Source organism: Urocitellus parryii, chromosome 14, assembly GCF_045843805.1.
Source record: "Urocitellus parryii isolate mUroPar1 chromosome 14, mUroPar1.hap1, whole genome shotgun sequence".
Taxonomy (NCBI): Eukaryota; Metazoa; Chordata; class Mammalia; order Rodentia; family Sciuridae; genus Urocitellus; species Urocitellus parryii.
In genome coordinates, this window is record NC_135544.1 from 55,349,235 (window position 1) to 55,373,320 (window position 24,086).

At 43.8% G+C, this 24,086-nt stretch overlaps 2 pseudogenes; one reads left to right on the forward strand and one right to left on the reverse strand.

The window, feature by feature from the left end:
* Positions 1-387: 387 nt before the first annotated feature.
* On the forward strand, positions 388-2,474 carry LOC144250085 (ubiquitin carboxyl-terminal hydrolase 17-like protein 6; annotated as a pseudogene).
* Positions 2,475-14,576: 12,102 nt separating this feature from the next.
* Positions 14,577-17,272, reverse strand: LOC113177221 (golgin subfamily A member 2 pseudogene; annotated as a pseudogene).
* Between the last annotated feature and the right edge of the window lie 6,814 nt (positions 17,273-24,086).

Sequence of the window (24,086 nt, forward strand, 5' to 3'; positions counted from 1 at the left end):
AACTCTCCCCTCTCCCTCTCTTTCTTTCCTGTCACTTTCTTTTCCCCCCTCTCTCTCTCTCCCTCTCCCTCTCTTTTCTCTTTTTTCCTCTCTCTTGTGCTTTGCTGTCTTCTCTCTCTCTCTCTCTCTCTGTCTCTCTCTCTCTCTGTCTCTCTCTCTCTGTCTCTCTCTCTCCCTCTCTCTCTCTCTCTCTCTCAAAAAAAAAAAAAAAAAAAAAAAAAAAACTCCTGAGATCCACAAACAGGGAAAAGAGTCAACCAGTCTCTCCAGGAAGTGAACTGGCCACACCCAAATCCCTAGTCTAATTAAGTACTTGCAGGTGATTGGTGAATCTGGCAGGAAGTTAGTAGGTGTGGTCAGGAGGCTGAGCTATAAAAGGCTGAAAACATGGACCAGGCTGTCATTTGCAGGCCGGCTCAGAAGGAGAAGCTCTCTCCGCTCAAGATTCAGCAGGGAAACCTGGTGGTCACTGCTCCTGGAGACATAGAGGCAGCTTCACTCCACTGTGGAGGTGAGTCTCAGTTTCATGACTGTATAAAACCTGAATGTTCATCAAATGCAGCTGATGCTAAAGCCCATTTGGGTTCTTCTCTACCTGCAGAGTCATCATTGTCACCTTGTGCTGACTCATACTTAAATAAGAATTCAGCTCCTGTGGGGCCACTGCTGGCTCCTAGAGGGAAACTTTGTCTGAACTGGCAGAGACCATCCGCAGCTGGTGCTGGGCTGCAGAACATGGGAAACACTTGCTATGTGAATGCAGCCCTGCAGTGCCTGACATACACACCTCCCCTGGCCAACTACATGCTGTACCAGGAGCACTGTCAACGCTGTCCTCGTCACAGGGCCTACATGCTGTGTGTGATGCAAGCCCACATGACACGGGCTCTCCACCACCCCGGGGATGTCATTCAGCCCCTGCCTGCTTTGGTTGACGGCTTCCACACTTCCCGGCAAGAAGATGCCCATGAATTTTTGCTCTTCACTCTCCATGCTATGCAGAAATCATGTCTTCGTGGGCATAAGCGGCCGGGTGCTCACCCAAAGGACCCTACCCTCATGAGCCAGATATTTGGAGGGTGCTGAAGATCGCAAATCAAGTGTCTCCACTGCTGTGGCCTTTCAGACACTTTTGACCCCTACCTGGACATTATGCTAGACATCACGGCAACTCCCAGTGTGCAGCATGCACTGAAGCACTTGGTGAAGCCTGAGTGGCTGGAAGGGGAGAATGCCTACCAGTGTGGTGTTTGTCAGAAGAAGAGGCCAGCCTGCAAGACCCTGACCCTGCAGAAGGCACCAAACGTTATTATGCTTGTATTGAAATGATTCTCAGATCTCACAGGGGAAAAAATTGCTAAGCACGTGCGCTATCCTGAGTGTCTTGACATGCAGCCATACATGTCTCAGCAGGGCAGAGGCCCACTGGTGTACACCCTCTATGCTGTGCTGGTCCATTCTGAGATGAGTTGTCGCAGTGGACATTACTATTGTTACATAAAAGCTGGGAATAGCCAATGGTACAAAATGGACGATGCTAAGGTAGTGGCCTGTGACATTGCTTGTGTCCTGAGTCAGCGTGCCTATGTCCTCTTTTATGTCCAGAAGAGTGAACTTGAAACTGACAATGGGAGTGTGTCCCTGGGCAGGGAAACAATAGCTCTTGGGCCTGAGGACACAATATTGGGAGCCACTCAAGGAGAGCTCCAAGGAGACTCCTATAGCAAAGCAGGAGAGCCAGAAGAGCGCTTGGTGGATACAGCTACTGGAGAAATCACCTTGGATCAGTGGAAATTTCTCCAAGAACAGAACCGACCAAAGTTTGAATTCAACCTCAGGAAAGTGGAATTCACTCTGCCTCCCAATGTTGTTGTGATTCACCAGTCAAAACACAGAGAAAAGGAGAACATAAACGATAAGCAGGAAAAATACAAGCAGAACAAGAATACCAAGTACAGAGTAGGTGAGGAGTTGGTGAACACTGGCCAACTCCCATGTGTTGCAGGAAGGCCCAGAGCCACCAAGAAGAAGAAGCAGGGCAAGAGGACAGTAATTGTGGTCTAGCAATCCAGGGCACTGTGAAGGCCTTTGTATTGCAAACTAATGGTAAGCACTTAGCAGTCCCTGGAGTGCTTTGAGTTCCCTGAAGTAGAGGAGTGCAAACAGAAGCCTGGGTGATCACGGAATCCAGTTGTGGGTTTGGGAGTCAAACCAAAGCCTTTAGTCAGTCTCCAATCATTGGGACTTCTCCAAAGTGCCATGGCATCTCTGAAACCTTGATAACTGTGGTGGATGGGCAGTGGAAAGAGGGAAAGGTGCCCGTGGCATCCAAGCAGTTCAAGGTCAAGTACCACTGCAGAAGGTTGTCCCAACAAGCTCAGCTGCCTCCAGAGCCCAGGGACGTGGCCCCCTCCAGCTGCCAGCTCACAGCCCTGCATCACGTTCCTGAGGGGACAGCAGCCCCAAGCACCTGAAAGGTCATAAGGAGGAAGCTGTGATTATCCAGGAACTCATCCCACTGCAGAAATTCTTCCTCCTTCTCTTCTTCCTCTGCCTCCCTCCTCCCTCGCCTCTCCTTCCTCTTTTTCCTGTGGTCCAGGTGTGATCAGGGCCACCTCCAAAGGCTGCCTAATTAGGAGCACTGGGCCTCCTTTTGTCCAAGGGATCCTCTATGCGCCCTGCGAACCCCTCCCTAGAAGAAATGGCTTTTCTAGAGGAAGAAGCCTGCAGCCTTAAGGTTGATTCCAAAGATAGTTCTCCTGACTCCATGAACTCTGAATTTGCAGCTGAAGCTGAAGGTCAGAAGGATGGGATGGAAGGACCAACCCAGGTCCAGAAAAGGAAGTGGAATAGGCTTGGGACCAGGCCTCCAAGGTGATCCACCTGAAGGCTCTACAGGACATCCCAGGGAAATCCAGTGCCCAGAAGGAAAGATGCTGCCACCCCTAGGGTGAAGCCCAGCCTAGAAGTGTGTCCCAACCATGTGGAAGGACCAGCCCTGAGCATCAAGGTCACTCCTCAGAAAGAGAAGGAGTTGCCCCCAGAGGTCAGAGCCCAGGAGGAACAGCCTGTTCACCTCACCTCCTGGGTTGCATCTCTGACTTCTGTGACACTGGGACACTGACAGTCTGCCTGTGGGAGCAGCTGCTGAAGGAGGATCTGGTCTGGGGGGCCTTCAGCTGCCACCCAGATTTTGCACTTTATTATAGTGGGAGCCAAGAGAGAAAACTGTTGCAGGCCTTGGGGCACCCCAGGTCATAATCTTTGGGTAAATGGGCTGGGATTGCTCTTACTAGTGCACCTCGCTTGTCCCAGAGCAGGGCAAGATAACCATGATCTCTGTGGTCAGCTTGTCTCTTTTTTTAGATGTTGAGACCTAACAGCAAGGTTTTTCTACTTCTAGAGCTAACAAATATAATTCCTAAAAGTTTCTGTGGATGTCATTTGTCAAATGCTTTATAAGCCATTTCTTATCATTTGGCCATGTTGTTTGTTTTGTTCAGTTTTGGAGTACTGGGGAAGGAATCCAGGCAGCGAGCTGCACCCCAGCTCCCCAGTATGCCTGAGGACCAGGGAGGAGAGGCATTTTGTGACTTCTCATGACTGATGTCAGCATGACTCTTTCATTCTTGGGAAGCAATCAACTTTGGGTATTGTTTTGTTTTAAATGTGAAATATGCCCATTGCAGAATATTTGGAAAGTGCAAACAAATGTGTAAAGATCATTCTCATTCACTCTAAAAAATTAAAAATAAAAATAAGAGGAGGCTCATGTTTTTTTGTAAACAAAATTATATTGGTTACTCTGAAGAAAAAAAAAAAAAAAAAAAAGGTCCAGGACCAGATGGTATCACAGCTGAATTCGAATAGACTTTTAAGGAAGAACTAGTACAAGTTCTACTCAGAATATTCCAGGAAACAGAAAGGTAACACTTGCATATACATTCTATATAACCAGGATAACTTTAAAACCATATCCAGATATGTAACCTTCAAAGAAAGAAAGCTCCAGACTACTATTCCTGAGGAACAAAGAGGCAAAAATCCTTAACACAATATTCTCAAATCACATTCAACCTCATATTAAGCATTGTTCATCATGGTCATGTTGGTTACATTCTGAGTATGAAAGAATGGTCCAACACAGGACAATCAACAAATGTAATATGTTTGATAAATTGAATGTAGGACAAAAATCACACAAACATCTCAACAGATGCATAAAGTCTTTGACAAAATTTGACATCCATTTATGATAAAATTTTTGAATAAACTAAAAATACAAGGAACTTAACATCATAAAGTTTCTACATTCCACACACAAAGCCAAAATTATGGTGAGTGGAAAAAACTTGAAAGCATTTCTTTGTGATCAGAAACGATTGAGGATGCCCATTCTCCTCTCCCCACTCCTATTCATTACACTATTTGCAACCTCAGCAACAGCACTCAAGGGATACCACCAGGAAAGAAAGAAGTCAGATGGTTCCTCTTTGCAAATGATATTATATGAGATTTTGTTGACAAAATTCTAAAAGCAAATTCACCAAATTAACAGGATTCACATTCAGAGTATACCAATAATGAATCTGTTGCAGAACAATTCCATTCACAAGAGCTTTAAAAATAAAATAAAATACTGGGAATGAATCTAAACAAAAGATTGAAATATCTCTACAAGTCAAACTGACACACAGACACACACAAACACACACACACACACACACACACAAACACAGAGAGAGAGAGAGAGAGAGATAAGAAGCCATGAGAAGGTGAAAAAAAAACTTTCATATTCATAAATAGGTATCATTGATTTTGTTAAAATGGTCAGACTACTCCAAGCATTCTACAGATTCAATGAAATTCCCATGAAAATATCAATAATATTCTCCTTACAAGGAGAAAAACTAATCCTAAAATTTATACAAAACAAAAGACCAATAATAGTTAAATAATTCTGACCCCAAAGAGTTAACGTGGAGGAATTACAATACCTGACCTCAAGTGTACTACAGAGCCATAGTAACAAACATAGGATATTTCTAGCCTAAAGTTAAACACATGGGCAATGAACCAAAATGGAAGACACAGAGACAAACCTGCATAGTTACAGGTTGCAGGCATCTATTTCTTGACATAGGTGCCACAATCTTGTGTTGGAGGAAAGACAGCATCTTTATCAAATGGTGCTTTGAAAACTGGATACACATGTTAAAAAAAAAAAAACCTAAAAATAGAAATCTCTCACCCTGTACAAAAGTCAACTGCAAATGGATCAAAAAACTTGAAATAGCAGAAACTTTGCACCTGATAGAGTAGATATATATAAAATCATCACTTTTATATATATAGCTCCAGGCAGCAACTTTCTTCACAAGAATCCGGTAGCTCAGAAAACACCACCAAGAATCAACCAATGGAATGGCAAAGAGATAAAATGCTTTTGCATAGTGCCAGAAACAATTAGCATTATGAAGAGAGAAACTTACACAAAAGAAGAAAATCTTGGGCAGCTCCTCTTCCAAAGGAGGATTAATAGCAAGAACATATAAAAAAAAAAACTCAAAAAACCTACCACTAGCAAAACAACTCATTCAGTAAATGAACCAATGAACTAAATAGACATATTTCAAAAAATGAGTACAAATGGCCAACTGGTATATGAAAACTTTGTTTAAAATCTTTAGCTAGCAGAGAAATGCAAATCAATGCTATAAAGAGATTCTATCTCACTGCATCTAGAATGGCAAACATCAAGAATACAAATACCAGTAAATGCTGGCAAGAATGCAGAAGGAATGAAACACATAAATTTTAGGGTCTGAGTTGTGAAGTCGGAAGTGAGCTTTATTGGATTACATATAAATGTGACCTGACATTTTTCTCTCACAGCTTTACATGTTCTTATTTTCTTTGGTAGGTATTTAGAATCAGATGACATGCAAGTATGTAGAGAACTGACATTTATGAAAGTGGTGTAGACTCTGAATTCGTCATTCAACAAATTCTGACATTGCAGAAAGACACAAATGTATATAGTCTATGTTGATGACATACATAGGTCATGCCACACACAGAAACACACAAGCATTTATGAACACAGTAAAAGAAAAGTTGTGTTGGACTATGCATTCCTTGGTATGACTTCTAACAACTTAGACTTTTAACTTCTCTATCAATGTTTTAAATGCTTCAATGGCTTCCACTCACGAATCAATGGTATTTTGGATTCTGCCTTAAGATAATCCAGTTATATACTATCTTCATGGTTTCAGAGAAGGCTTATTATGCTGATTGCTTTTGTGATAATTGTACACAATATACAATTTGCTGTCTTGTTTATTATTGTCCTAGCATGATCCCAACTGTCACCTAGACTTCTGGATGCCAGGATGCTGTGTACCCTTAATTGCCTATGTCCCACCCGATAGAGAACAAGGACTTTAGGTCACTCCGCCCAACTTCACCCTTTCTCATGAGGGAAAAGTCAGATTGAATCAGTGCCCAAACACCCAAAGAATGTAAGTAACTGAGTCTTAGCAGGTGGGAATGTCAGTCATTAGTCAGTCATTATTTTAGTAAGCTTCTTTCACTGCTCTAAGACCTGAACAGAACAATTTTAAGGAGCAAAAGTTTATGTGGGGACTCCCAGTTTCATAGCTCCATTCCTTGAGGCTCAAGATGTGGCTGAATATAATTACAGAAGAGTGTGACAAAGGGAAGCAGCTCACATCACAATCAGAAATCAGAGAGAGACTCCGCTCACCAGTTATAAAATATATACCCCACAGGCACGCCCCCAGGGATCCACCTTCTCAGGCCACACCCTCCTGTGTACAGTTACCATCCAATTAATCCCATCAGGGGATTAATTCACAGATTGGGTTAAGGCTCTTATCACCCGATCATTTCTCCTCTAACCCTTCTTGCATTGTCTCACTCATGAGTTTTGGGGGGCACCGCATGTCCAAACCGAAGTCATGAATGGGAGAGCAGGGAGAAGGTAATGAGGATGACTGGAAACCACAGGGAGCCTCGTCTGACGGGAGAACTCCTGGAAGATGAAGCCTTGGGATGTCAATGCCTCCTCAGCTGTGATTGCGTCCCCTTAAGAAAAACTAGTGTTTCAAGATCAGGTCACTCCCTACCCTATGGCCTGGACTCTTCTTACCACAATTGTCTCAATCCCAAACACCCTGGCAACCAAAGCATCAAGACCCTCAAAAAAAGAAAAAAAAAAGCTCACTGAGGGTTATTCAAAGGACAACAGGTTTGTTTTAATGTTAAAGCATATATTAGTATTGTGAGGCTACTTATGATGATCAACAGCATATCTCTTTGCCAATGAATTGGAAATAGTTGAATTTAAACTGGTGTGTGTGTGTGTGTGTGTGTGTGTGTGTGTGTATGAAAGCAGATTGACAAGAGTCCCCACAAAGCTTGGGAGTCTATACTATTTAACATCTCTGATATGTGGATTAGGAATAGTTGGGGCTCTAGCCATGAGATTTTTATTTTGTAGACTGTTTCCTTTTGTAGTAGGAACTAGAGAGTGCAATGCCAACCTCCCTGTGCAAGAGCAGTTTCACTCTCATGCGGCCAATTCCATTCTGACTTCCTATTGGCAAGGGTGACAGAGACCAATGTGTGGACTCACCTCCTGGCCCTTCATGGAACAAGCCCCACCCCGGGCAGTGCTGGGACAGGGCTGAGCCTTTGCTTTAATACAACAGAGTTTCTTGCCATTTTTTTGCACAGCTTATTCCACTTAGAAGACGTCTTTCAGTTCCACCCCTGTGGCCATGACTGTGAGGATTTGTATATTTCAAAATAGGTAGAGTAGGTGCTTTGGTTGTTCTCACCACAATTACATGGTATTTTTGAAGTAGTAGATTTACTCGATGTATACAGGTATGGAAATATCAGATGGTGCTCAGCAAGTATACACAATTATTATGTTAATTAATGGGGGGAAAAACAAAGAGCTGGCATGTAAGTTGCCTTCTCTTTATTTTCATTCAATTTACTTTTTTCACACTTCAGCTCATTTATAAATTCAAATGCCTTTTTCACAAAAGTGGGTGATATTCTATAGTTTGATCAACTCTTTAATTTCCAGATATATATAACTTTCCACCCATATTTCTCTTTATTCTCTAAATTATCTGAACATTTTTTAAAATTTCAATACACATTCATAAAAAAAATTTAAAAAAACACATTCATATGTACACACACACACACACACGTATATATGTATAGTTTTTAGAATTTTTCTTTTTCTTTTTTGTCCTGGGGATTGAACCCAAGGGCATTTAACCACTGAGCCACATCTCCAGCCTTTTTTATTTTTTATTTTGACACAGGTTCTCAGTAAGTTGTTTAGGGCCTCTCTAAGTTGCTGAGGCTGGCTTTGAACTCACCATCCTGCTGCCTCAGCCTCCTGAAATGCTGGGATTACAGGTGTACACCACCGTACCTGCTTTTTTGAGCATGTTTTGTGGAAGAGACTATCATTTCTCCAACGTGTATTCTTGGTGCCTTTGTGCAATATAAATAAATAATATCTATATCTACATCTATATCTATACAAATTTACTCATGAAGTCTGACATTGTGGAAATACACACGAATTTTAGATCAAATTTAATGACATGGCATACATTCTAAAAACATACATACACATACATTCTAAATTTTACTCTACATGTTGACTCTAAGGTAATATAAGAACATCTGTATAAATTTGATGATATTTAGTGCTGGCTTTTTCATTGAATATATTCATGATCTTCAAGTATACATATTTTTTAAATGTAAAGCAACCCATTTGTAGGGAATGTCTTATGTAATTTAAAGTTCAGTTACTGGAACCTGTTATCAATAACTTTCCCATGGCATATACATACATATATGTGTGTATGCATATTAAATGTATGTGTGTATAATTTATATTACTCTTTCACACTGGGATGAAATTTTAAATATATGTTTGAAAAGTGAGTAAAGCATTCCTGGTTTTTTAAAGATGAGCACCCTGGAACAAGGAATATTTTTCCACTTTTTCCTTACAAAGGAAGTTAAGAGCTCTCTTACCTTTCTGGTTGGTTGTGCTTTATTATGCTAAACTGATATTCAGATAGAGTCAGGAAACGGTATTGAGAGCTTTGTGAATTGATGATGGGGGTAAAAGTCAGCTTCAAAACTAACACTTTAACTGAGACTTGCCCAAGGCCACCCTCCCTGGGATAAGGCTCAACCACTCACCCTGCTCATTCCCACAGTAAAGCCAATGTTAGAGGATTTAAGCTCATTTACCGTTTTGGGCCGAATATTGTTTTTTATTGTAAAGATTACTGTGATCTCAAAATAAAAGTTTATAATACAAAATGAAGGAAATGTTTAGGACATTGTAGAATCTAGTTGAAGATGAAAATATCTTTTAAAAGAAAGCCACCCTTACCACGGATTTCATGTATGATTGAGGTAATGAACTTCTGGGTCTTTGTGGAGGCTAAACAGATTCCAAAGATACATTATTGTCATTATACACATTATGTTTCATGGTGGAAACATATCTTAAAACTGAATATGGTTTTGGCCTTGTTCACTTCATTTTGTGACCTGCAAGACCCTGGCCCATCATGGAGGATGGCAGCACGGGTACAGGAATGCTGAAGGCGCCCAGAGGCTTCTCATGAGTTCCCAAGAGTGACCCCTGAGGAACCTCAGTGGACATGAACAGTAATAAAAATAAAGACAACTTTTGACCAACCAGATTTTTAATACCAGGTAAGAAAGTAAGATCACTAACAGCCATGCAAACACAGTTAGAAGGAAGGAAAATGGTCCTTTTAATATAATATGAGATGCGCAATTGTGTTAGCCCCAACAAAATAAATCCATTCTGAAGGCTGTAAAGAAAGGGTCCTTATGCAGGAATGCCCAATAAAAATTATCATCAAGGACTCTTCCAGGGTAACAAATATGCCCTGGGACAATTTCAGCCTAAAAATCGTTCAGACGTAAAAATCATTCTAAGTTCCTACATGTGGACTTGACATGCTTTCTGCTGGTAACATGATAAACCCCATGGTGTATCCCTCAGACTCGCATAAAACATGCAGTGTGGCATGTGACAGCCTGAAGTGACACAGTTAAATGAATCCCTATGGTAAACACAGAGGTAATGCTTTAAAAATTTGTTTTTTTACTAATCTGATGAAATTAAAAATCTTAAATTGTCTTAAACATTGATAACGTTTACAAAGCTTAAATGACCTTCATTCACAGACCAATGACAATTTGCATTCCCCTTAAGCTTTAAAGAGTTACTTACTATTTTCATAGTTTCCACAGCCTGGCTAATGATACCACTGACGACTTTTGCCTAATGTTTTACAAAACTAATACTTTGCTGTCCATTTTACAGTTGTCCCAGCAAGATCCCTGCCTGCGGATGACTCATCAGTCACCTGGCAGCTGTGCCATGGACCTCCTGATTTCCCTTATGCCAAACACCCTTAACTGCCCCTGCCACACCTGATGGAGAACCAGGACTGGGTCACTCCCACCTTGACCATCTGTCACCAGTGAGCAGTCAGATGAAACGGACCCATAAATGCCCTAAAATAATGCAGGGACCTTAAACCTTGTGTGGGGTGGATTTCAGTCAGCAGTGAGTGGCTGGTCAGGGGAAGGCGTGAAGGGTGACTGGACGCCACAAGGAATACTACCTGACAGGCAAGCACTTGGGAGTCGGGGGCTTGGTGTGACAGAGCCTTCCCAGCCATAGTGACACGGACACACTGTTGTTTCAAGATTGTGCCACTCCCTGGACCTTCCCTGATCACTGAAATGGTCACAACCACCAATCCACCTGTCAACCAGAACATCAAGAAGCTCACAGAAAGCTTGCCAAGGGCTATCCAGAGGGTGATAAACTGACAAAGGGCACAAGAAGCCGAGCCAAAACCAAGGGGGACTCAGTTTCCTTAAAGACTCCAACACTGACCATGCAGTGCCCATGCTTCAGTCAAATGTCCAAAGGGGGACCTGGACGGGGTTCTCTGGCAGCTTCCCTGGAACCCCCAGTCAAACTGGCGTGCAGGAGGAGGGCACCTTCCTTCTCCTGAGAAGACCCCCCTGAGAGAGTTCCCTTCTCCTTTTCCTGTGCTTTCTAATAAGCTCAAGCCTCTACTCTGAGTGACCTGTGGACATGTTGCTGGCATGATGCAGGAGCTGGTGAGGAGCATTGCCATGGCTCCTCAGTGTGCAGCAGGCTCATGCCCTTCAGCAGTTCCTTACAAGCAGCCACTTCACACGATTCAAGTCCAACTCCCACCCACCACTGCACACGCACTTGATCTATCTGTAGTATCTGGTATGCTTCCAGGTCAGCACATTTGATCTTCCACATAACAGAGTGAATGTGGTTCTCGTCTTTCTGGGTCTGGCTTGGTTCCACTAACATAGGGCCTTCTGCCTTCACACTTGTGCTTTAACTGACAGGATTTCATGTTGGCATGGCTGAATGCTGCTCCAATGTGTGTACAGACCACATCTTCTCTATCCAGTCCTCAGTCGATAGGCAGCACCTGATTCTGTGTCTTAGCTACTGGGAACAGAGCTTCAAGAAACGAGGCTCAGCAGGTATCTGCTTGATATGCTGTTATCAGTTCCTATGGATACATGTCCAGAAGTGGGATACCTGCATCCCATGGTATACCTATTTTTAGATTTTTCAGGAAACTCAATACTGTCTGCCATAACGTGTGAATTAATTTATGTTCCCACCAAGAGTAAATGTGATTTCCTCCTCTTCCACATCCTCAGTGAAGAGACAACCAGATAATGGTAGAAAGTAGTTGCAAATATTCATATGACCTAGGGTTAATCTCCAGTATATTTAAGGGACCAGAAAATACTGACATAAATCACAAAACACACAACTTATTCCACTGAAAAATGGGCAAATGACCTGAGTATACACTTTTAAAAGAAGAAATACAAATGACCAACAAATATATAAAAAATGCTTGACATCCTTAACCTATCAGGAAAAAATAAATGAGAACCCCAGTATTCCACCTCAGCCCAGTTAGAATGACCATTAGGAAAGAAAGAAAAATAACAAATGGGGTCAAAGATGTGGAGGATTCTCATGTGCCACCCCCCACCACCAGTACGAGCGGCTGAACTAAGTGACTCATATGAATTTGGGGTGACACAAGATACCACACAGGCACAAAATACCTTCAGTAAGCTTCAGGAAGGCTTTTCCATCACCCGGCCTCAGGCTCGTCAAGAAGCGGGGCAAGAGGAGGTCATGGGAGGCTGATGAGAGAGAGAGCAAACACACTTGGAGGTGGGCTTTTATTAGGGGGGACGCTGTTTCTTAGAGCATTCTATCCAAAAAAGCGGAAGGGGTAGGATTCTAAGGAACAGGTGAGTGTAGCTCAACCCCAGCAGGTGACACCTACACCTGGTGCCATGCCTGGCTATCTGAGCTGGAGTGATGCCCAAGTTACTGTAGAAAGCAATAATTGTTCTGGACCCCGGGTTTCAAGACTGAAATGGTGTTCACCCAGGGCGGATCCCCACACTCATGCTTTAAGGTTAAGGCTTAAAACTCTGAGGCCCCTGACCTGAGGGATGACATGTCTCTTTCTTTACAGAATGGAAACAATTGAAGTAAAACGAATTGTTTGTGTGTAGGAGTGGGTGGAACAGAGTGTCCACAAAGCTTGGAAGTCCCTGCAGTTCGACATTTGTGAAGGGTGGGTTAGCAATATTTGTGGTTCAGACCATTATAATTTTTTGTATGCTTTTTTACTGTTTATAGCAGGAACTAGAAAGTGCAGTGCAGTCTGTACAAGAGCAGTTTCACACCGATGGGGCAAATTCCATTTGGATTTGGCATTTGCAAGTGAGAGAGACACAGGCATGGACTCAGCTCCTGGGACTTCATGGAGCCAGCACCTGGGCAGTGAGGGTGAGGCCAAGTTGCTGCTGTAACAACAAAATCACTCCCACTTTGTGTACAGCTCATTTCACTCATTGAGCTGTCCTGCAGTGCCACCCATGGGCAATAACAATAATGCTTCATGTATTTCAGAATAGAAGGGAAGTTCGGAAGCCCTCCCCATAGTGAAGTATTTTTGAGGTAGTAGACTTACACAAGATATGCAGGCATGGAAACATCACTTTGAACCCTGTAGTTATACAAGAAGAATAAGCCACAGATCGCAGGGGAAAAAAAGAACAAAATCATAGGTTTCATTGAGTTCCTTTTTCTTTATATTTAATTTACTCTTCAGGAGATTTATAAATTTAAGAGTGTCCTTGCAATTAATATGGACACAATTTTGTGATCAACTTATTAACATCAGATAAAATATATTTTATCACTCATTTTTATCTTTAGTCTCACAACAATCTGAATGTTATTTAAATTCTAAACATCTTATATTTCCATCTAATTCTGTTCTCCATTTCTAAGTATTTTGTGTCTTCTCCTGATAATGTTGCTTTAACAATGTGTAATCTTTGTGTAATATGCACAATTTAATTGTATCAAGTAAAAATTAATTTTTCTATCATTTCAGAAAACTTAAGTTTATTATTTCTATTTCTTCCCATGAGTATTTAAAAACAGAACATAGTAGGCTGGATTTTTACATTTTTTATTAACTTTTTTATGGCAAAATCCATTTATTATGAAATAAAAAGCAAAATAAAAGGGAGCCATATCACCAGGCCACCACAACCAGTCCCATCTCCTTCCTTTGCCCAAAGCTATCAATAAGGAAGTTTCCCAGTCCCATATAATTGGAATCTCCTCTCCTTTTGCCAGCTCCAGCTGTTACAGAGGGGGCAGTCCTACTCCAGATATACAAATGTTTCACAGGTACAATATGTCCACTGGGGAGGGGTGGCCCATGCTCCAGCCCCCTGGGCCCTGCCTGGCCTACAGTTAGCCTCAAGTGTCATAGGCCTGAGAACCCTGCCCAGTGGCCCTGCACAAGATGCTTCTGAGGAGCGGAGTCCCCAGGACTGCCTGCACCGGCCCTGCCCTACCCTGGCCTTCAGTGACTCCACCTCTGAAGATCCAGGAGAAGGCTGCCCAGCTGACCTGGCCCACAGGCCTCTAAGAAGATGGGAGCCTCAGTGAATGGAGGACCCCCACCGCCAGACTCTGCCCCAGCCCTGCCTACAGTGAGCCCCATCTTAAGGGCCGTGAAAACGCTGCCCCAAGGGCCCCCGTGTAAGGGGATGGAGCCCCCTAATGAAGGACTGCTTGGTGAGGGTAAGGGGTCACCAGAGAGCCCTTGCCCCTCTAGAAAGGCAGCCTGGTAACATTATGAGCCTCTGGTGCTCTTTCTGGAGCAAGAGTCCAGAGATTAACACTCAGCCCTAGTGAAGGTGGCAAAGGGTCTATACCTCGTTGTCCCTTGTTACACAGGGTTCTTATAGTAAACAGGTGACTGGGAAGGAGTGGCAGTGTCAGGATGGCATGAAAGGTTGGGGAAAAGGCCCTGGTCCCATGTCTCCAGGCGTCAACCAAGAGTCTCTCACAAGACCATGATCTTCACCTGGTCATGCTTGTCTGCACAGTAGAGGAAGGGGACACAGGGTTTGGTGCCCAGGCTGGGGTGTTTCTGGGGGTTCTGGGTCTCATGCAGCAGCTGGGTCATGATCTGTGCAGTGGGGTTCAGAGGGAGAGAACCGCCCCCCCCCCCCAGCCTCCTCCTGTGTTGGCTCCACACTGTCAGCAAGGCTCACCTCTCCAACATCAGTTGCTCCAAATCCCTGGGAGCTTGCGGGCCCAGGAGTGGGCTGGTAAGCAGGACTCTGAGCTGCTGCCAGGAACTGCCCGGCCACTCACTGTGCTCCCCCACCAGCCTCAGAATCAGCTCCTGCAGCTCCAGCAACTTGACCTTCTTCTCCTGCTTGTCCTGGGCCAGCGGCTCAGGTACTCCTGCTTCTCCTGGTGTCCCTCCTTCAACACTGCCCTCTGCTTTTGGTAGAGGGCAATATACTCTTCGGTGGTATCAGTCTCTCCAGAGAGCTGGGTGCATTGATGTTCCAGTTCCTCCACCTGCTCCTTGAGCTCCACCTTCTCCTGCATAACCTCCAGGAAGCGGCTCTGCAGCTTCTCCATGGCCTCCTGTGGAGCCTGGGGGATATCCCCAGACACACAGCTGTCCCCACTCCTGGGGACCAGGACCTGCTCTGTGTGCTCACTGCAGGATGGGGCTGCCAAGTGAGCCAGGTGCCAGTAGTGTGCCAGGGTCTCGAGCAGCCCTGCCTTCTCTTCCTCAGCACTGGCTAGAGCCACATGAAAAATGTCACCATGGCCTCTCAGCTGTCTACGTCCTCTAGGATTGTGAGACTGGGCTGAATAGCCTCCTCATCCTTTTCTTCCTTGTCCATTCCATCCTCTTCCCCAGGGACATCCAGGAGGCTCAGCTGGGCCTGTAGCTGTTGGTTCTGCTGACGGGTGGCTTCTAGGTGCTCCTGGGTCTCCTACAACTCCTGGCGGGCCATCTCCATTACCATCTTGCCCTGCACCTCCTCACGCTGCAGCCGGTCTATGAGCTGAGTCTGCAGCAGAAGTTGCTTGTGCAGAGCCTCCTTCTCAGAGGTCAGCTGCTGATTGGCAGCCATGTGCTGCAGCAGGTGGGACAGGTACAGGTCTCGCTGCTGCTGCAGACCCCGAGCCCCTTGGCTCTTCAGCTCCATGGTCTCCTTCAGCTCTCCCAGCTTCTTCTGCAGCTGACCCAGCTTCCTGGCCAGCTGCTTCTTGACTTGCTGCTCAGACTGCAGCGCACTGGAGATCTCCATGTTCTCACTGGCCAGCCTGAGGAAGTGTTCTGCAACTCGGCCAGCTGCTCCTTGAGCTCATGGCTCTGAGTGCTCGTGACTGATGGTGGTGTGGTCCTTCTACCTGCTCTCCAGGATCTGCTTTAGCCCCTCCACCTGCTTGCTCCAGCCCTCCGCTGCCCAATCCAACTCCACCTGTTGCTGCTCCTGCTCCAGAGTCAGGTGACTCAGCCTTTTGTTATCCTGCACCTGGACATGGAGCTGTGCAGCCAGGTTCTCCAGTGCCCTCTGCAGCTCCTCATCTCTGCCTGCAGCCCTTGCTCTGCCTTGGAGGGCCCTGCTGGGGTCTCACAGCATGAGGGCTCCACCATCTGGCTTCTCAGCTCTGCCAACTTGGTCTCCAGCTCTTGTACTTGACTCTCACTGTCTTTCTTCTCCCTCAAATTGTGCAAATGCTCTGACATTTGCTGCATTCTCTGCTGCCACATGGCACTCTCTCCTTTCAGGCTCTCTGCATAGTGGTCTGTGTCCTCCTGCGGTTGCTTCAGTGACTCCATCAGCTGGCCCCCATATTTCTCCAGCTGTGCCCGCTCCTCATGATCTGCTGTAACTGCTGGTTACTATCAGGGGCTTCAGACTGGCTAGAGAGTTGTTGAAGCAGAAGCTCAGACATGTCCAGCTTCTTTGGAGCTCCTCCACTCCAGCTGCTTAGCTGCTTTCTCTGCCAGTAGGACCCAAGTACATAGCTGCTTTCTCTCCCAGTAGGATTCCCGAGGAACTTCTCTTGCAGTTCTGAGTTCTGCTGCTTCACGTCCTTATTGCTTGTTGTTCTTGTTCAGCTCCAGAATGAGGGCATCTCTCTCTCTGGTTAGCTTTGTGTTGTGCCTGTCTGCCTGCTTGTCTTGTGTGGAGAGGGCATACAGTGTCTATTTCAGCTCTCCCAAACGCTGTTGGGAAAACTGTAGATGATGGCAAGACCCTGACACCGCCTGGCTGCTTTCAGAGTGTGAGCCATGGCTGTCTGTAATTCTGCTTTCTCAGTCACCGGGATTTCTGTTGTCTGGATTTGAACCTGAACCTGTTCCCTCAGAGCTCCCCGCCCCTTTGCCAACTTCTGTTGACCTGCCTTCTTTTTCCAGGTGATCCAGAGTGTCTTGGTCTTACTGTGTAATGTTTACATTGTGCATCCATCTGTTGATGGACACCAAGCCTGGTTCTATAGATTAGCTATTGTGAATTGTGCTGCTATAAACATGGGTATGCCTGTGTTACCTAGTCAGACTACCTTAATTCTTCAGGGTACACACCGAGAAGTGATATACCTGTGCCATGTGGTGTTTCCATGCCTAGTCTTTTGAGGAGACTCTATAGTGATTTCCTTAATGGCTCGACTAATTTACAGTACCACCAACAGTGTTCCTTTTTCCTCTTACATCATCTTCATATTGACTAAAATTTCTATTATTGATGATTGGCCATTCTGACTGGGTGAGATAAAATATCATTGTTTTTTTAATTTGCATTTCCCTAGTTGTTAATGTTGTTGAATATTTTTTCACATATTTGTTGGCCATTTGTATTTCTCCTGAGAAGTGTCTGTTTAGTTTATTTGCCCAGTTAGTAATTGGGTTATTTGATTTTTTGGTATAAAGTGTTTTGAGCTCTTTATATTTTCTAAATATTAATCCTTTGTCAGTAGAATAGTTTGCAGAGATTTTCTCCCATTCTGTGTGTTCTCTCTTCACATTTGAAATTGTTTCTTTTGCTATGAAAAGATTTTTAATTGACTTTGTTCCATTTGTTAATTATTGTCCTTATTTCATGAGCCTTAGGGGTCCTGTTGAGAAAGGCATTGCCTGAGCCTGAAAAGTGCCATTTTAACCTCATGTTCTCTTCTAGGAAATGAATAGTTTCTGGTCTAATTTCAAGGTCTTTGATGCATTTTGAGTTGATTTTTGTGCAGGATGAGAGACAGCATCTATTTTCATTCCTCTCCTTATGGGATAACCAGTTATCCCAACACCATTTGTTGAAGAGGCTATTTTTTCTCCAATGTATGTTTTTGGCACCTTTGGCAAGGATCTGATGGCTATAGATGTGTGGGTTTGTCTCTATCTTCTATTCTGTGCACTTGGTCTATATGGATGCTTTTATGAATGTAGGATGTGGTTTTTGTTACTACGGAGCTGCTCTCATTTGCCCTACTGTTCCACCATGGTGTTCTGCCTGACTCTGGGCCCAGGGCTGTGAAGCAGTCACAGCCTGACTATGGACTGAGCCCTCTGAAACTTTTCGTCCTCTATATTGTTCCTGTCCGGTCTTTTGGTCAGAGTGATGAAACAGGTGACTAAAACCCTACTGAACAGCTTCGCTTTTTAGGCTATAGTTCTGAATTGAAAGGCAAAGAACAGTGGGGAGCCCACAGAAGTCAGTTATTTTTGTCAACATAATTTTGGCAGAACATAGTGTTCAGTGGGGAACGAAGGTTCCCTACCGCTACAACCAGGAACCCAAATCCAGGTTCAAACTCCTGGGAGGACTGGAAAATCTCAAGCCTGCCATTTAGTGGTGAGGAATGCCCTCGAATACTCAATTGATAGTGAAGATCCAGAATGGCTCCCCCCTGGTGTCTCCCTAAGGGACCTGGAGGGAGAGGACAAGCTGACATCACAGGCCTGTGTCACCACTCCTGCTGTGGTGAGCGGAGCGATCGACGTTTGCCTGCATGAATGACGAATTGAGAATCACTAAATCAATCCATCATGAGGACACTGGGCCAGATTTGAACAAAAGGACACACTTCTTGCTGAATATGTCTGAAACTTGGAGGTAAGATATCTCCACACATCATATGAGTGGATCAATCTAACAGGTGAGGAGGTCCCAGGAAAGACACTCGTGGGTTGGAAAGGGACAATTCAGAATCACTGATTATCCAACCCACACTTGATCCGTGTGGCCCGCTGGCTCCCCTCTCACCCAGGCCTGCACCTACCCTGGGATCTCCTCGTCTGCCGGGGAGGGCCTCTGGCCCACACCTCCCCTCGGTGGCTTCTCAGGCTGGTTCCAATGAGCCTCTGAGGCAGAGGCTGTGGGGTTCCACCTGCCTCAAGTCTGTCTTCCTTAGATGTTGACATTTGGATTTCTTGAGTCACAAGGAAAAGAAAAACAAATTCATAACCATGGAGAAAGTGGGCCCTCTCCTGCTCTTTCTTCACATGTGGTGTTGAGTAGACCCATGGCCACAGAGTAAAATGTTTCCCACAGTGTGACGGTCCATTCCCAGATGTGTCTCCACCCTCAGGTACAGGTACTCGGTCCCAGGACAGGACCCTGCCACAGACCAGGCACATCACATATGAATGGTTATTTTAGATTTGCACCCCAGGTGACCAATCCTAGAGACTCTGTTCATTTCCTTCATTACACAGTGACTTGGGTTTATTAAAGAAAGGGTTTCCCCAGACTTATGAAATAACCATGGCTACCAGGATGGGTGTGTGTAATCCCCTTACACATCTACTTGAAAATTAGAAACCCACTTCAGTCTCCCCTTCAAAATTTCAATTGCTACTTTTGAATCAGAGGGGGCAATATTTTCAGGCACAAATTCACATAGAAAATCTCTTGTCTTAGATACTAGACTTGAAGCTGATGATCTGGATTCTTATGTGTTGCTTTAATTAGCACCCCACTATTTAACTAGATGTTGATAATTAGCAAAACAAACACTACAAATTATCAACATGTAGGAAATGGAAGAGCTCACTTTAAACAAACAGTGGTTCTTTGAAAAAGTCAAAGGACAGAATTTTACACATTGCCTGAATTAACTGAAAATGGAAACACAACACACTGCATTTATGGGATTCAGCAAAAGCAATGCTGAGCAGGGAATTTTAATGAGTTGCCTACATTAGAAAGAATTTAAAAGCACTCAAATAATTAATGTAATTTGTTATCCCTAGTTCTGAAAAATGGAAGAAAAATTAAACACAAAACCAGAAGATAGAAAAAGGTAATAAATGTCACAGCAAAAAAAAAATGAGTCAGGGACACAAAGAACAGTGGCCAATGAAACAAAGGCCAGGTATTCAGAAAAGATTAATAAAATAGGGGAAAAAACTCAAAGAAAGTAAACTTCAGACCAATACCCTTCATGAACATACATGCAAAAAGTTTTTTTTTTAATATTGGAAAACTACATACAAAAACACATTTTTAAAGACAGTGCACCATGATCAAGTGGGTTTCATCCCAGGAATGCAAGGTTGGTAAACATACGTTATTGACCACATAAATAGACTTAAAGACAAGAATCACATAATTATCTCAACTATCACATATTCAGAGTTGGAAAGACATCCCATGTTCTTGGATAGGCAGGATTAATATTGTCAAAATAGCCTTACTACCAAACACTATACAGATTCAATGCATTTCCCATTAAAATTCCAATTATGCTCTTCACAGAACAACAATAAGCAGCTATGACATTCAGTTGGAAATATTAGAAATCCATAATAACCAAAGCAATCCTTTGTCTGAAAAGTGAAGGAGGGGGCATCCCAATACTGAACTTCAAATTATACTGCAGAGCTACAATAACAAAAACAGCATGGCGTTGGCACCCAAACAGGCATGAGGGCATGAGGACCAATGGAATAGAATAGAAGACACAAGGACAAAAACACACAAGGGCAGTTATCTCCTACTTGACAAGCATGCAAAAATATACATAGGAGAAAATAGCCTTTTTAACAATTGGTGCTGGAAAAACTGGAAATCCACATGTATTGGAATGAAACTTAACCTCTATCTCTCACCTTGCACAATCCTCAACTCAAAGTGGATCAAAGACCTAGGAATTAAATCAGAACCCCTGAAGAAAATGGAGGCCCAATACTCAAAATGTCTGCACAAGAACCGATTTCTTTAACAAGACTCCTAAAGCAAAGAAGTAAAACTTAAAAACCATAAATGGTTAGGCAAAAAATTAAAACACTTCTTCACAGCAAAGGAAACAGTAAAGAGCATTCGGAGAGAGGCAACAGAATGGGAAAAGATCTTTGCCACCTGCTCCCCAGATAGGCATAAATATTCAAGACCCACAAAAAACTTAACACCAAAAAAAAAAAAAAGCCCTAATGACCCAATCAATAAATGGGCAAAGGAACTAAACAGACACTTCTGAAAAGAAGAAACACAAATGATCAACAAATACATGAAAAAATTTTCAACGGCTGTGGCAATTTCAGAAATGTAAATTTAAACTACTTTGAGATGACATCTCACTCCAGTCAGAATGGCAATTATCCAGAATACAAGTAACAATAAATGTCGGTGAGGATGTGAGGGAAAGGGACACACAAACATTGCTGGTGGGACTGCAAATTGCTGCAACCACTCTGGAATGTGACATGGAGGTTCCTCATAAATCTTGGATGGAATGGTGATTCTATCCTGGAATATCTAGAAGAAATGGATGAATTTACTAACACATATGACCTACCAAAATTGACCTCAGAAAATACTTTAAAACTAAATATGGGAAGGGAGGGGAGGAGGCACGGGGACAAGGAAGATGGTGTGGAAGGAGATGGACTTCATTACCCTAGGTACAGGTATGACTGCACATATGACAGAAATGAAAATGTGTGCTGCAATTGTATACAATGAATCATATATACCCAATTAGAATAAATAAATTAATTTTAAAAATTAATAGTAATGATTTAAAAAATTAGTAGTGATGATTCTCCCAACAGAGAAAACCCCAGAACTGGATGGGTTCACTGTTGGGTTTTACCAAACTTTGAAGAAAGTACTAACACCAAGGCTTCTCAAACTCTTCCATAGAATTGAAAGGGAAGAATCCTTTCCAATCCATTCTGTGGGGACAGCAAGATTCTTTACCAAAATCTGACACAGGCATTACAGAAAAAAGAAAATGATAAATATTCAGCCACAGAGAAAAATGAAATCCTATCATTTTTTAAAAAAATGGATGGAAATGGAAGACATCGTGTGCTAGACAGAGAAAACAACTGTTTCCTCTCATGTGTGTAAACTAAGGGGAGAAGATGACCAAAAGGTAGAAGAGGGATTGCTAGGGGCAGGGGAGGGGATGGGAGGGGAGGTCAGAAGAGAGGGGGAAACCGGTAGAGGAAGGCTGGGTGGAGAGGAGCCAGGGCTTTTATGTGCCTGTGTGGAGACAGCACGGGGAATCCCATTGACTTCCTCCATCTATCTGTGTTAGTCACCATCATTTCCAAATGCCCATGGTAAAAAACGCCAGTTTTCACATCCATCCAGCCCCCTGCCCACGGGAATCAGAATGCTGGAGTAAATGTTCTCTGAACCGTCAACAGTTCTGTGGTGATTTAAACATAGAATGATCTATCTTATCCTTCTCAGTATAAAGAAACACTCTTGAAAATGAAACTGCTCAGCACTTAACCCTCTGTCATTCCGTTGTCTCCACTCTACTTTTTCCAGCAATAATCTGGAAAAGGACACCAACCTGAGGTCCCACCATTGCTCTTTTCTTTCAGCAGGTGGTCAGACAGGTGGCTGCTGGACACACAGCCCAGGAAGAGATGCAGCCTCCAGGAGGCCAGTGCAAGGGGCAGTAAGGGAGCGTCCCTTCCCTGGACTTTTATACTGCCCCACAGTTATGTGATCCAGCACCTCAGCTAATGTAAGCCTCCTAATCCCCCAGTGGAATTCCCTGTTAATCAGTGACTCTCACCTTTGCCTCACATGACTCTACTCAGGGCATCTGACCTGCCAATCATTGTGTACTCGATACATGCTACTTCTCTGGACCCTTTTGCCAATCTTTCTGAGGCAATACTTGTTTAGATACAAGCTCAAAATTGACAGTTAAAATGATTTTGAGAGTTTTAAAAGATTGCAAATGCAAGTTGATCTAAATGGCATTTAGTTTTAATGAATTTTGGTTACTGTGGTCTGAAAGATTTTTTCCTGCCATTTTACTTATGATGTCTTCATTAAAAGTGATACATTTCAATGATTCAATTCTTGACAAGAAACATACTTGTTATGTGGTGAACATGAACCTCAGTTTGCCTTGAAAAGACTTTCTATTTCCTGAGAATTTGGAATGACATTTCTGGACATAAAACCCAGAATGACCACATGGGCGAAGGATAGTCTGATGCTGAGGGATGTTGTCCCTGGTTTCCTATGAGATTTGGGTGGGGCTCTGAGTTCCCTTTGAGGAGCAGTATATGGCTCTGGCATCAGCCCTCCTCCTGGAGAGTCCACTGGGGCCCTCACCTGGCCAAATCAATCAGTGCTGCTCAGTGCCTGTGGCAGTCAGAAATGTTAGCAGTGGCCCTCTGCCCTGCCCAGTGGCCCCAAACCTCTCCCTGACCAACAGAAATTCCCAGCTGCATTCCAGACCTTTCCTGATGGCATCCCTCTTTCTTGGTCCCAGAGAATTCCAGACACATAAATTTGCATTGGGAAGATCTGGACTTTGGTCATCATCATCATCATCATATTTCCTAGCCTGAAGGGAAGAAGAAGATCACTGGAACACTAACAAACCTCCACGGAGTACGTGAAACTTCAGCAGTGCCTACGAGGATCACCACTTTCTTCATGCCTTCCAGGTTAGATCAGCCTTTCCTGCTCACCCCAGGGCACCTGGAACATCTCCCAGGACTCAAGCCTGCACAAAGAGTGTGCACCAACCTTCCATTTCCAGAAAATACAGTTGCTGGGCTCAAGATCTGCAGGGGGGAAATTCCAGGGATGATGATGGGGTTGGGATGGGAGCACCATCCCCAGCCTCTCACAAAAGGCAAGCCAGTTCCTGGCCTCAAGTTTTCCTGGATGAGCAGGTGGTGTCTGGTTGGAAAGATTGCCACCCACAGCTATGGAGGGAAGGATCCTCACCCACAGCTTTTCAGGCTGTGTGGGACACATTAAGTCCCTAAATTTTACATCTTTTTAGATGCTCAACCACGCACAGACACCTTCCTTGAATCAACCCTGCAAGCCCAGGTTACTCACTGTCTCCAGAAGACCAACTGAAATATTTAATGAGGGGATTCTAATCCAGAGGCAACCACCAGTAAATATGCCATCCAAGAGTATCTGTGGGCATCCAAGGTGTAGAGAAACCTCAGTGGTCATCATCAATAGGTAGAAACCTAACCTGAATAGAGAAATGTGCAAAAATAACCCCAGCAAAGAAATTGAATAGTATACACAATAATGAATAACAC